The sequence below is a fragment of the Amblyraja radiata genome, chromosome 45 (assembly GCF_010909765.2).
Source record: "Amblyraja radiata isolate CabotCenter1 chromosome 45, sAmbRad1.1.pri, whole genome shotgun sequence".
In the NCBI taxonomy this organism is placed as follows: Eukaryota; Metazoa; Chordata; class Chondrichthyes; order Rajiformes; family Rajidae; genus Amblyraja; species Amblyraja radiata.
The window spans coordinates 11,102,983-11,116,175 of NC_046000.1; the positions used below are offsets into that span (position 1 = coordinate 11,102,983).

The 13,193-nt window shown below is 50.2% G+C and overlaps 1 protein-coding gene across 1 annotated transcript in view; it reads left to right on the forward strand.

Moving 5' to 3' along the window:
* The first annotated feature begins 3,680 nt into the window (after positions 1–3,680).
* The window catches only part of LOC116968391 (RAS guanyl-releasing protein 2-like), a 37,811-nt gene continuing 28,298 nt past the window's right edge, over positions 3,681–13,193 (forward strand). Inside the window, 1 exon segment of the mRNA XM_033015173.1 lies at positions 3,681–3,895. The gene's annotated coding sequence lies outside the window, so the exon portion shown is untranslated.

A 13,193-nucleotide genomic window follows, 5' to 3' on the forward strand; every position in this document is an offset into this window, starting at 1 on the left:
TGGACAAAGCATCTTAAAGAACTTCCCCAGAACACAGATGCGACTTTAATGTCCAGCCTGAAGGCAGACAGCTGTGACATTGGCCGTGCCAGAGTGTAGCCGAGATAGACAGATGATGGACATTGAGGTGGACCAACAAACGACAACTGGGACCGTGCATACAGTCGATGGGCCGAATGGCCTCCTTGCACATTTCCTTCTCCCTCAATGCCTGATCTTCCCCTTGCTGCCTCCTCCTCCCTCAAACTACTATCTCCCTCTCCTTGAGAACCCTCTACCATTTCTCTTGTTCCTAACATTTTATCCTCCATTCCAACTCTCCCTTTGGAGAATACCTTCTCCAAATGTAACACAACATCCCAACTTTTACACTCAATACCCTGAGATAGTTATAGACAATAGGTGCAGGAGTAGGCCATTCGGCCCTTCGAGCCAGCACCCCCATTCAATGTGATCATGGCTGATCATCCCCAATCAGTACCCTGTTCCTGCCTTCTCCCCTGACTCCGATATCTTTACGAGCCCTATCTAGCTCTCTCTTGAAAGTATCCAGAGAACCTGCCTCCACCGCCCTCTGAGGCAGAGAATTCCACAGACTCACCACTCTCTGTGAGAAAAAGCGTTTCCTCGTCTCCGTTCTAAATGGCTTACTCCTTATTCTTAAACTGTGTGTGCGTGTGGCCCCTGGTTCTGGACTCCCCCAACATCGGGAACATGTTTCCTGCCTCTAGCGTGTCCAAACCCTTAACAATCTCATATGTTTCAATAAGATTCCCTCTCATCCTTCTAAACTCCAGAGTGTACAAGCCCAGCCGCTCCATTCCCTCAGCATATGACAGTCCCGCCATCCCGGGAATTAACCTGGTGAACCTACGTTGGGCTCCCTCAATGTGCAGAAGGTCTTCTTGCCCAGAGATGGGAGAGTGACAGAGAGACAGAGCTAATGAAATGAATGAAGTGTAAGCGAGGCCTTGTATTCATCTTTGGTTATAGAACCATAATCTTTATATTCTGGGTGAGATTCACTGACCCTGAAGAGTATCGGATAATGTTAGAGCTGATATCTGTGACGTTCAGAAGTGAAACAGCAATGTTGCTGTGCTCAGCAGGGTCATACTGTGAGATGTTCCAGACATTGCCTGCACTCCCTGCTCTGTAGTGGGACTGTGGTCACCTTCCCAATCCTGGTCCCACCGCCTGGACTGAAGTGGTCGGTTAAACCATCTTCACCCCACAGTCCTGCCTCGTTCATCCCCGTAAACCATTGACAAGTAAATCTGCTTGGAAACGGTCAGTTGAGTCGAGGTTTTGAGATGTCCATGTTGTGAGTGTCACCAGCCCCGTGGTTACAATCCTGCGATCGTCACGCCACTGCCTACTCTGTGTTGAGGCCACAAATGGTCTCAATCATGTTCTCAAACTTTCAAAATCATTTCTCGTTTTGGTAAATCCTCATTGTAGGACCCAAACATTGATACTGAACCCAAGGATGACAGCACAGACAGGCCCTTCGGCCCAACTTGTCCATGCCCACCAAGGTGGCCCCAGTGCAATGTTTAGATCCAAGGAGAATGTTACAGAGGAGATGCTACAGGAGGCAGAGAGCCTCCAGTTAGTGTGTGGCCTGAATGTTGTTGCCGTCCAGTGTTGGGGTCAGTGAACCTTGTACCCACTGCCTCTGCTCACTGGCACAGAGCAAGGGGTGTGAGGTTGGGTTAGAAATACACAGGAGCCTCAGGTACACATGGCACACACTGACTGACACACACACACTGACACACCCCCACTGACACACCTGTCACTGACACACCCTGACTGACACACACACACCCTGACTGACACACACACACCCTGACTGACACACCCGTCACTGACACACCCATCACTGACACACCCTGACTGACACACACACACCCTGACTGACACACCCCCACTGACACACCCATCACTGACACACCCTGACTGACACACACACACCCTGACTGACACACCCGTCACTGACACACCCTGACTGACACACACACACTGACACACCCACACCCGTCACTGACACACCCGTCACTGACACACCCGTCACTGACACACACACACACACACTGACACACCCGTCACTGACACACACACACTGACACACACACACTGACACACACACACACACACTGACACACACACACTGACACACACACACTGACACACACACACTCTCACTGACACCCCCCCCCCCCCACTGACACACACACTCTGACTGACACACCTGTCACTGACACACCCGTCACTGACACACCCGTCACTGACACACCCTGACTGACACACACACACTGACACACCCACACCCGTCACTGACACACCCGTCACTGACACACCCGTCACTGACATGCTGACAGACACACACTGACACACATTGACACACACACACTGACACACCCTGACTGACACACACACACCCTGACTGACACACTCACTGACACACACACACTGACACACACACACTGACACACACACACTGACACACACACACTGACACACACACACACTGACACACACACTGACACACACACACTGACACACACACACTGACACACACACACTGACACACACACACACTGACACACACACACTGACACCCACACACTGACACACACACACTGACACACACACACTGACACACACACACTAACACACACACACCCTTACTGACACACCACCACTGACACACACACACTGACACACACACACTGACACACCCTGACTGACACACCCTGACTGACACACCCTGACTGACACACACTCACTGACACACACACACTGACACACACACACTGACACACACACACTGACACACACACACTGACACACACACCCTGACACACACACACACTGACACACACTCACTGACACACACACACTGACACACCCTGACACACACACACTGACACACACACGCTGACACACACACACTGACACAAACACACACACACTGACACACACACACTGACACACCCTGACACACACACACACACACACACTGACACACACACACTGACACACACACACTGACACACACTCACTGACACACACACACACTGACACACACACCATGACACACACACACACACTGACACACACACACTGACACACACACGCTGACACACACACACTGACACACACACACACACCCTGACACACACACACTGACACACACACACTGACACACCCTGACACACACACACACACACTGACACACACACACTGACACACACTCACTTTAATATTTTAATATTACAACATCTTCGGGACTTTTCCCCTTCATGATCTACATTTAAAGTGGGGCCCACAGCTTGAGGAGTAAGTTTACAGCGGGACGCGGTGAGTCACGACATGGGGTCTGGAATGTGAATACTGTCAAACCGAGAAGGGGAACAGCTTCAGAGTTGCCCCCCCCCCCCCCCCTCCTTGTACTCGCAGGTGTTGCCCTTTTAAGAGGCTGTTGAAAGGAAGTGGTGGAGAGCGGGGAGAGAGTTGTCAACGCAGAGCGGACTGGGGTTAGTGTTAGTGTAGGTGGGGGAGTGTGTGTAGGGTAGTGTGTCTTGTAGTGTAGTGTAGTGCAGTGTGGGGTAGTGTGTATTAGTGTAGGTGGGGTGTGGAGTGTGAGGTATAGTGTGTGTGGGGTAGTGTGTGTAGTGTGTGTGGGTAGTGTGGTGTAGTGTGTAGTGTAGTGTGTGTGTGTGGGGTAGGTGGTGTAGTGTGTGTGTGTGAGGTGGAGTGGAGCAGTAAGCGGGGAGCAGTGGGGCATTTACCACGGCCACTCTAAGATTCACCAGGTGCCAGCCAGTGAGTGGGTGAAGCTACATTGAGGTTTATGTGAAAGTCTTCGCCTGGACACAAGACCTTTGGGGTAAGTTTACCCGCGACCCGCGTCACTCTGTCCCCGCCGCGTGTTTCTGTTGAACGGATACAGTCTAGTTTAGATTTTTGCTGCCATCGCAGTTTTTAGTTTTCAAACGCATTTTGTACAATGTTATGTAAAACGTGTTTATTCAGCATAATCCTGGATGTGAGGATGTTGCAGAGGTGGGGGCTGTGGTGTCCATTTGCACAACGACCCCCCCTGGACACAAATGACCAGGTAAAGTCCAGGACTGAGGCTGGTAATAGAAAAAGGGTCCCGACCCGAAATATCACATATTTCTCTCTCCAGAGATGCTGCCTGACCCGCTGAGTTACTCCAACACTCTGTGAAACGTCACCTATCCATGTTCTCCACAGATGCTGCCTGACCCACTGAGTTACTCCAGCACTCTGTGAAACGTCACCTATCCATGTTCTCCACAGATGCTGCCTGACCCGCTGAGTTACTCCAGCACTCTGTGAAACGTCACCTGTAGGAATATGATCTAGTTGGGATTACAGAGACATGGCTCCAGGGTGACCAAGGCTGGGAGCTAAACATCCACGGGTATTGGATATTCAGGAAGTTTGGACAGAAAGGAAGAGGAGGTGGGGTGGTATAGCTGGTTAAAGAGAAGACTAATGCAATAGCAATGACAGACATCAGCTTGGATGTTGGAGAATCGGTTTGGGTAGAACTGGGAAATAGCCAAGGGCAAAAAACACTTGGAGTTGTATACAGACCACCACACAGCAGTTGGGAGGTTGGGGATAGCATCAAGCAGGAAATTAGGGATATGTGTAGCAAAGGTACAGTGGTTGTCATGGGTGACTTTAATCTACATATAGATTGGGCCAACAAATTGGTAACATTGCTGAGGAGGAGGATTTCCTGGAATGTATACGGGATGTTTTTTAGACCAATATGTAGAGGAGCCAACTAGAGGACAGGTCATCCTAGACTGGGTATTGTGTAATGAGGAATGATGAGTTAGAGATCTTGTTGTGCAAAGGCCCCTTGGCAACAGTGACCATAATATGGTGGAATTCTGCATTAGGATGGAGAGTGACATGGTTAATTCAGAGCCTAGGGTCCTGAACTTGAATAACGGAGACTTTGAAGGTATGAGACGGGAATTGGCTCGGATAGACTGGAAAATTATACTTGAAGGGTTGTCGGTGGAGATGCAATGGTGAAGATTTAAAGACTGCATGGATGAACTCCAGATCTCCTAATCTGAGGAAGGACATTCTTGCCATAGAGGGAGTACAGAGAAGGTTCACCAGACTGATTCCTGGGATGGCAGGACATTCATATGAAGAAAGACTGGATAGACTCGGCTTGTACTCGCTAGAATTCAGAAGATTGAGGGGGGATCTTATAGAAATTTACAAAATTCTTAAGGGGTTGGACAGGGTAGATGCAGGAAGATTGTTCCCGATGTTGGGGAAGTCCAGAACAAGGGGTCACAGTTTAAGGATAAGGGGGAAATCTTTTAAGACCGAGATGAGAAAAACATTTTTCACACAGAGAGTGGTGAATCTGTGGAATTCTCTGCCACAGAAGGTAGTTGAGGCCACAGTTCATTGGCTATATTTAAGAGGGAGTTAGATGTGGCCCTTGTGACTAAGGGGATCAGAGGGTATGGAGAGAAGGCAGGTACGGGATACTGAGTTGGATGATCAGCCATGATCATATTGAATGGTGGTGCAGGCTCGAAGGGCCGAAGGGCCTACTCCTGCACCTAATTTCTATGTTTCTATGTAACTCCAGAATTTGTTCATCCCTGTTTGGTGAAAAAATAAAACTGGGAAGATGGCTCGAGCGTGGCTGACAAGGGAAGTCAAGGATCTTGTTAAATCCAAGGAAGAGGCATATAAATTGGCCGGAGGAAGCAGCAAACCAGAGGACTGGGAGAGATTTAGAACAGAGGAGGACAAAGGGGTTAATTATGAGGGTGAAAAAGGAGCATGAAAGGAAGCTTGCGGGGAAAATAAAAACTGACTCTAAAAGTTTATTTTGGTATGTGAGAAGGAAAAGGGACAAGGCAACAGATTAGTGAAGTCAAATGTAGGTCCCTCACAGTCAGAGACAGGTGAATTTATAATGGGGAAACAAGGAAATGGCAGAACGAGTTCTGTCTTCACTAAGGAAGTCAAAATCTCCCAGGAATACTCGGGGACCGAGGATCTAGTGGGAGGGGGGAACTGAAGGGAATCCACATTAGTCAGAAAATGGTGTTGGGTAAACTGTTGGGACTGAAGGCAGATAAATCCCCAGGGCCTGATGGTCTGCATCCCAGAGTACTCAAGGAGGTGGCCCTAGAAATTGTGGATGCATTGGTGATCATTTTCCAATGTTCTCTAGGCTCTAGATCAGTTCCTGTGGACTGGAGGATAGCCAATGTAACTCCACCTTTTAAGAAAGGAGGGAGAGAGAAAACGGGGAATTATAGAAACATAGAAACATAGAAATTAGGTGCAGGAGTAGGCCATTCGGCCCTTCGAGCCTGCACCGCCACTGAATATGATCATGGCTGATCATCCAACTCAGTATCCCGTACCTGCCTTCTCTCCATACCCTCTGATCCCCTTAGCCACAAGGGCCACATCTAACTCCCTCTTAAATATAGTCAATGAACTGGCCTCGACTACCCTCTGTGGCAGAGAGTTCCAGAGATTCACCACTCTCTGTGTGAAAAAAGTTCTTCTCATCTCGGTTTTAAAGGATTTCCCCCTTATCCTTAAGCTGTGACCCCTTGTCCTGGACTTCCCCAACATCGGGAGCAATCTTCCTGCATCTAGCCTGTCCAACCCCTTAAGAATTTTATAAGTTTCTATAAGATCCCCTCTCAATCTCCTAAATTCTAGAGAGTATAAACCAAGTCTATCCAGTCTGTCTTCATAAGACAGTCCTGACATCCCAGGGATCATAGACCAGTTAGCCTTACATCAGTAGTGGGGAAGTTGCTCGAGTCAATTATTAAAGATGTTATAGCAGCGCATTTGGAAAGCAGTGACAGGATCGGTCCGAGTCAGCATGAATTTATGATATACGGAAATCATGCTTGATTAATTTGTTTTAATTTTTTGAGGATGTAACAAGTAGAATGGATAAGGGAGAGCCAGTGGATGTGGCGTATCTGGACTTTCAAAAAGCCTTTGACAAGGTCCCACACAAGAGATTAGTGTGCAAAATTAGAGCACATGGTATTGGGGGTAGGGTGTTGACATGGAGTGAGAACTGGTTGGCAGACAGGAAGCAAAGAATTAACGGGTCCTTTTCAGAATGGCAGGCAGTGACTAGTGGGGTGCCGCAAGGCTCGGTGCTAGGACTACAGTTTACAATATATATTAACGATTTAGACAAGGGAATTAAATGTAACAAGTTTGCTGATGACACAAAGCTGGGTGGCAGTGTGAGCTGTGAGGAGGATGCTATGAGGCTGCAGGCAGGGTGACTTGGACAGGTTGTGTGAGTGGGCAAATGCAGTATAATGTGGATAAATATCAGGTTATCCACTTTGGTGGCAAGAACAAGAAGGCAGATTATTGTGTGAATGGTGTCAGATTAGGAGAAGGGGAGATGCAACGAGACCTGGGTGTGCTTGTACACCAGTCACTGAAAGTAAGCATGCAGGTACAGCAGGCAGGTACAGCAGGCAGTGAAGAAAGCTAACAGATTTCATTGTGAGACTTTAGAGCATTGCATTTAGTTTAGGTCACTCTGTTGTAGGAAAGATGTTGTCAAGCTGAAAGGCTGGCGTTGAGGGGAAGTGTCCCATGGTTGGGGTGTGTGACACTAGGGTGCGTAGGTCAAAGAGGAGAGAGGGGAGATTTCACACACACAGGGTGGTGGATAAATGGAACGAGCTGCCATTGGAGGTGGTGGAGGCTGGGACAGTAACAACATCCAGAGATGTTTGGATGGGTCGGGCGTGGACAACCCCTCAATTATTGGTTGTGACTTGGATCCAGCCTAGTGTCTGAGATACTTCACAGATATGTGACCCGCCCCCTCACCTCACCTCACCTCGACTCCCCTCGACTCCCCTCCTCTCCCCTCCCCCTCACCTCACCACCTCTCACCTCCCCTCCCCTCGACTCCACTCCCCCTCACCTCCCCTCACATCACCCCCCCTCGACTCCCCTCCCCTCGACTCCCCTCACCCACCCCCTCACCTCACCTCCCCTCGACTCCCCTTGATTCCCCTCCTCTCCCCTCGACTCCCCTCCTCTCCACTCCCCCTCACCTCACCCCCCCTCACCTCCCCTCGACTCCCCTCCCCTCGACTCCCCTCCCCTCGACTCCCCTCCACTCCCCCTCACCTCACCCCCCCTCACCTCACCTCACCTCCCCTCCCCTCACCCCCCCCTCACCTCCCCTCCACCTCACCTCACCTCACCCCCCCCTCACCTCCCCTCCCCTCCCCTCTACTCCCTCCCCTCCCCCCCCCTCCTGTCTCTATGACCCCTGTATCAGAGTTGAGTTGTTCACGCATCAGATGTCTTCTTGTTCCCTCTTTAACTTCCTTATTCTGCCGACCTTCCCATAAATATGATGACACTTGCACAAGATTGCAGCTGCGGGTTTAAAGTGGACAACGGGGGGGGGGGAGGGGGGAGGGGGGTTGTGTCGTATGTGGGCAAGGATCAACAATTTACATTGCAGCCCACCTTCCACCCCCCACCTTCCACCTCCCACCTCCCCTCCCCTGTGGCCCAGACTCTCCGCTCTCCTCCTGTCCCACCCTGTGGCCAGAACCCCCTTCTCTCCATGCCCCCGTGTGTAGGATAGTGTTAGTGTACGGGGATCGCTGGTCGGCACGGACCCGGTGGGCCGAAGGGCCTGTTTCCGTGTTGTATTTCTAAACTAAACTAAACACTAGGGCCCTGTACAACTGCAGAAGGACCTCCTTGCTCCTAAACTCAAATCCTCTCGTTATGAAGGCCAACATGCCATTAGCTTTCTTCACTGCCTGCTGTATCTGCATGCTTACTTTCAGTGGCTGGTGTACAAGGACTTCCAGATCCCGTTGTAATTCCCCTTTTCCTAACCTGACACCATTCAGATAATTATCTGCCTTCCCGTTCTGGCCACCAAAGTGGATAACCTCACATTTATCCGCATTAAACTGCATCTGCCATGCATCTGCCCACTCCCCCAACCTGTCCAAGTCACCCTGCATCATAGCATCATCCTCACAGTTCACACTTCCACCCAGCTTTGTGTCATCTGCAAATTAGCTAATGTTACTTTGAATCCCTTCATCTAAATCATTGATATATATTGTAAACAGCTGTGGTCCCAGCACCGAGCCTTGCGGTACCCCACTAGTCACTGCCTACCATTCTGAAAGGAACCCGTTAATCTCTGTTTCCTGTCTGCCAACCACTTCTCTATCCATGTCAGCATTCTACCCCCAATACCAAGTGCTCTAAATTTGCCCACTAATCTCCTGTGTGGGACCTTATCAAATGCTTCCTGAAAGTCCAGGCACACTACATCCACTGGCTCTCCCTTGTCCCCTCCCCGGTCACTCCCTCTTCTCCCCTCTCCCATCAGGCAAGAGGTACTGAAATGTGAAAACACACGCCTCCAGATCTAACTACAAAAATAATCCTTAATATCAGCCTCCACCTCCTATCGCAAGCTCAATCTAGTGAGTGGTCAAATCTCCCATCAACAACGTTGGCAATGCCCCTCTATAGCTCACACAGACATCAGTTACACTGCGCAGTACCCCAAACATCACCTATCCATGTTCTCCACAGATGCTGCCTGACCCGCTGAGTTACTCCAGCACTCTGTGAAACGTCACCTATCCATGTTCTCCACAGATGCTGCCTGACCCGCTGAGTTACTCCAGCACTCTGTGAAACGTCACCTATCCATGTTCCCCACACATGCTGCCTGACCCGCTGAGTTACTCCATGACATCTAACTTCCCTCAGTTAAATCCTATTTGCCAGTTTCACCATCATCCTACTAACATTTCTTCTCAACCCCCAGATTCTTGATTAAGGTCATAAGGGACAGGAGAATTATGCCATTCGGCCCATCGAGTCTACTCTGACATTCAATCATGGCAGATCTATCGCTCCCTGCTAACCCCGTTCCCCATAAACCCTGATACCCGTACATTTGAGCCCAGGGGAGCCGCAAGGGCCCGGTCTACCTGCCGAACATCTGTCCCTACCCCCGGCCGGGCCCGACTTGCCCCACAGGCCTCCCAGGGGGCTGCGTAGAAGCCGGGTGGAGAGGCCCGTTGTGGCCGCAGGAGCCTCGGTGGAGGTGGAGCCTCGGTGGAGGTGGAGCCTCGGTGGTGGTGGAGCCTCGGTGGTGGTGGAGCCTCGGTGGAGGTGGAGCCTCGGTGGAGGTGGAGCCTCGGTGGAGGTGGAGTGCGAGGGGGGAGGGGAAGACAATGGGGACCTGGTGTTGGGGGTGGGGGGCACTCTGAGGGACGGTGGGAGACCAAAGGGGAACGAGTGCAGAACTCTAGTTTAGAATCCTCTGCCCAGCGAGTAAGTCTGCGTGTTTGTACGTTTGTTCCAGTAACACCGCTGTCACGGCCGGCAGACATCAGGCCCTTGTCTTTTCATTTTTGTTTTTAATTTCAAGTTTTCATACCCTGTGCGTTGTGACAGTCGGCAGAACAATTTCCCTCCGGGGATGAATAAAGTTTATCGTATCATAATCGAGAATCTATCTATCTCTGCCTTAAAAATACCCACTGACTTGTGGCCTCCACAGCCGTCTGTAGCAATGAATCCCACAGATTCACCGCCCTCTGACTAAAGAAATTCCTCCTCATCTCCTTCCTAAAAGAACGTCCTTTAATTCTGAGGCTGTGGCCTCTGGTCCTAGACTCTCCCACTAAACATCCTCTCCACATCCACTCTATCCAGGCTATTCTGTATCAATGAGGTCCCCGCTCATCCTTCTAAACTCCAGTGAGTACAGGCCCAGCGCGGACAAACGCTCATCGTACGTTAACCCACTCATTCCTAATTCTGCTCCTGTCACTTATGGACAATTCTTGCATTGAACTGCAACTGGACACAAAGTGCTGGAGTAACTCAGCGGGACAAGCGACAGTCTCTGTATCTCTGGAGATAAGGGATGGGTGATGTTTTGGGTGGGGTACAGAAACAGGGATAGGTTCAGTTCGAGGTGCTGAGACACGGGTAAGGCCATGGAATGTGGGTCAGATCCATGGAGTAGTTTGTGCCAACTGGCCCAGGAGCTTGTAGATACAGCTTGGAAACAGGCCCTTCAGCCCACCAAGTCCATACTGACCAATGATCACCCGCACATTAGTTCTATCCCATTGTGACAATTTACCAAAGCCAATTAACCTACAAACCTGCACGTACGTCTTTGGAGTGCGGGAGGAAACCGGAGCACCCGGAGAAAACCCACGCAGGTCACGGGGAGAACGTGGAAACTCCACACAGACAGCACCCGTAGTCAGGATCCAACCCGGGGTCTGTGGCGCTGTGAGGCAGCAGCTCTACCCGCTGCCCAGATGTACCGTGGGTGTGACTGGGCGTTGGCAGTAACTACTAACGGTCGGGGTGGAGCAGCAGGTGCTGAGGTTGAAACAAGGGACCCAACCTCCCAATGGTGGAGGTAGCGCTGATGTTAGATAAGGCCACGATATTGTGCGCAGACACACACGGCAGCAACAGCAGCAGCAACAGAAACAGCAACAGCAGCAGCAGAAAGGCCAGGACGTTGCTAAGGCAACTATTCTTTGATGACCTTGCCCTTCCTGTTCTATTTCCTCCCCCACCCTTCCTTGTCAACCTGTAACAAACAGACAGGATCTTGGAGACATTTCTCCTGTCCCTCCAGACAGTGGCGGGCTGGGTGTAAAAATATTGGTTGCCAGTAGATAAACGGGGCCACTGTATATAGGGGTCACTGTATATAGGGGTCACTGTATATAGGGGTCACTGTATATAGGGGTCACTGTATATAGGGGTCACTGTATATAGGGGTCACTGTATATAGGGGCCACTGTATATAGGGGTCACTGTATATAGGGGTCACTGTATATAGGGGTCACTGTATATAGGGGTCACTGTATATAGGGGTCACTGTATAGGGGGTCACTGTATATAGGGGGTCACTGTATATAGGGGTCACTGTATATAGGGGTCACTGTATATAGGGGTCACTGTATATAGGGGCCACTGTATATAGGGGTCACTGTATATAGAGGTCACTGTATATAGAGGTCACTGTATATAGGGGTCACTGTATATAGGGGTCACTGTATATAGGGGTCACTGTATATAGAGGTCACTGTATATATATAGGGGGTCACTGTATATAGGGGGTCACTGTATATAGGGGGTCACTGTATATAGGGGGTCACTGTATATAGGGGTCACTGTATATAGGGGGTCACTGTATATAGGGGGTCACTGTATATAGGGGGTCACTGTATATAGGGGGTCACTGTATATAGGGGTCACTGTATATAGGGGCCACTGTATATAGGGGTCACTGTATATAGGGGCCACTGTATATAGAGGTCACTGTATATAGGGGGTCACTGTATATAGAGGTCACTGTATATAGGGGTCACTGTATAGGGGTCACTGTATATAGGGGTCACTGTATATAGGGGGTCACTGTATATAGGGGTCACTGTATATAGAGGTCACTGTATATAGGGGTCACTGTATATAGGGGTCACTGTATATAGAGGCCACTGTATATAGGGGGTCACTGTATATAGGGGTCACTGTATATAGGGGGTCACTGTATATAGGGGGTCACTGTATATAGGGGTCACTGTATATAGAGGTCACTGTATATAGGGGTCACTTTATATAGGGGCCACTTGCCATCGGGCAAGCTGACACCCTGGCCAGTCCGCCACTACCTCCAGACTCACAACTACAGATGTATCAGCTGGCAGCCTGGACACACCAACACCTCCCGCAGAGTTGTGGAGATGGGGTCTGGGACAAGGGGCAACTCCAGCAGAGTTGTGGAGATGGGGTCTGGGGCAACTCCAGCAGAGTTATGGAGCGTGGAGCTGGGGCAAGAGGGCAACTCCAGCAGGACAGTGAGACTCATTCATTGACCACTCCATGTCCAGCAGAGAGCCGCTGAATATCTGTTGATGCACGGTGTAGTCGTGGGAGGGCAGTGTGAGTGTGAGCAAATACAGTTCACTAGTGAGTCCACGTGCAGTGTGAGTGTGAGCAAATACAGTTCACTAGTGAGTCCACGTGCAGTGTGAGTGTGAGCAAATACAGTTCACTAGTGAGTCCACGTGCAGTGTGAG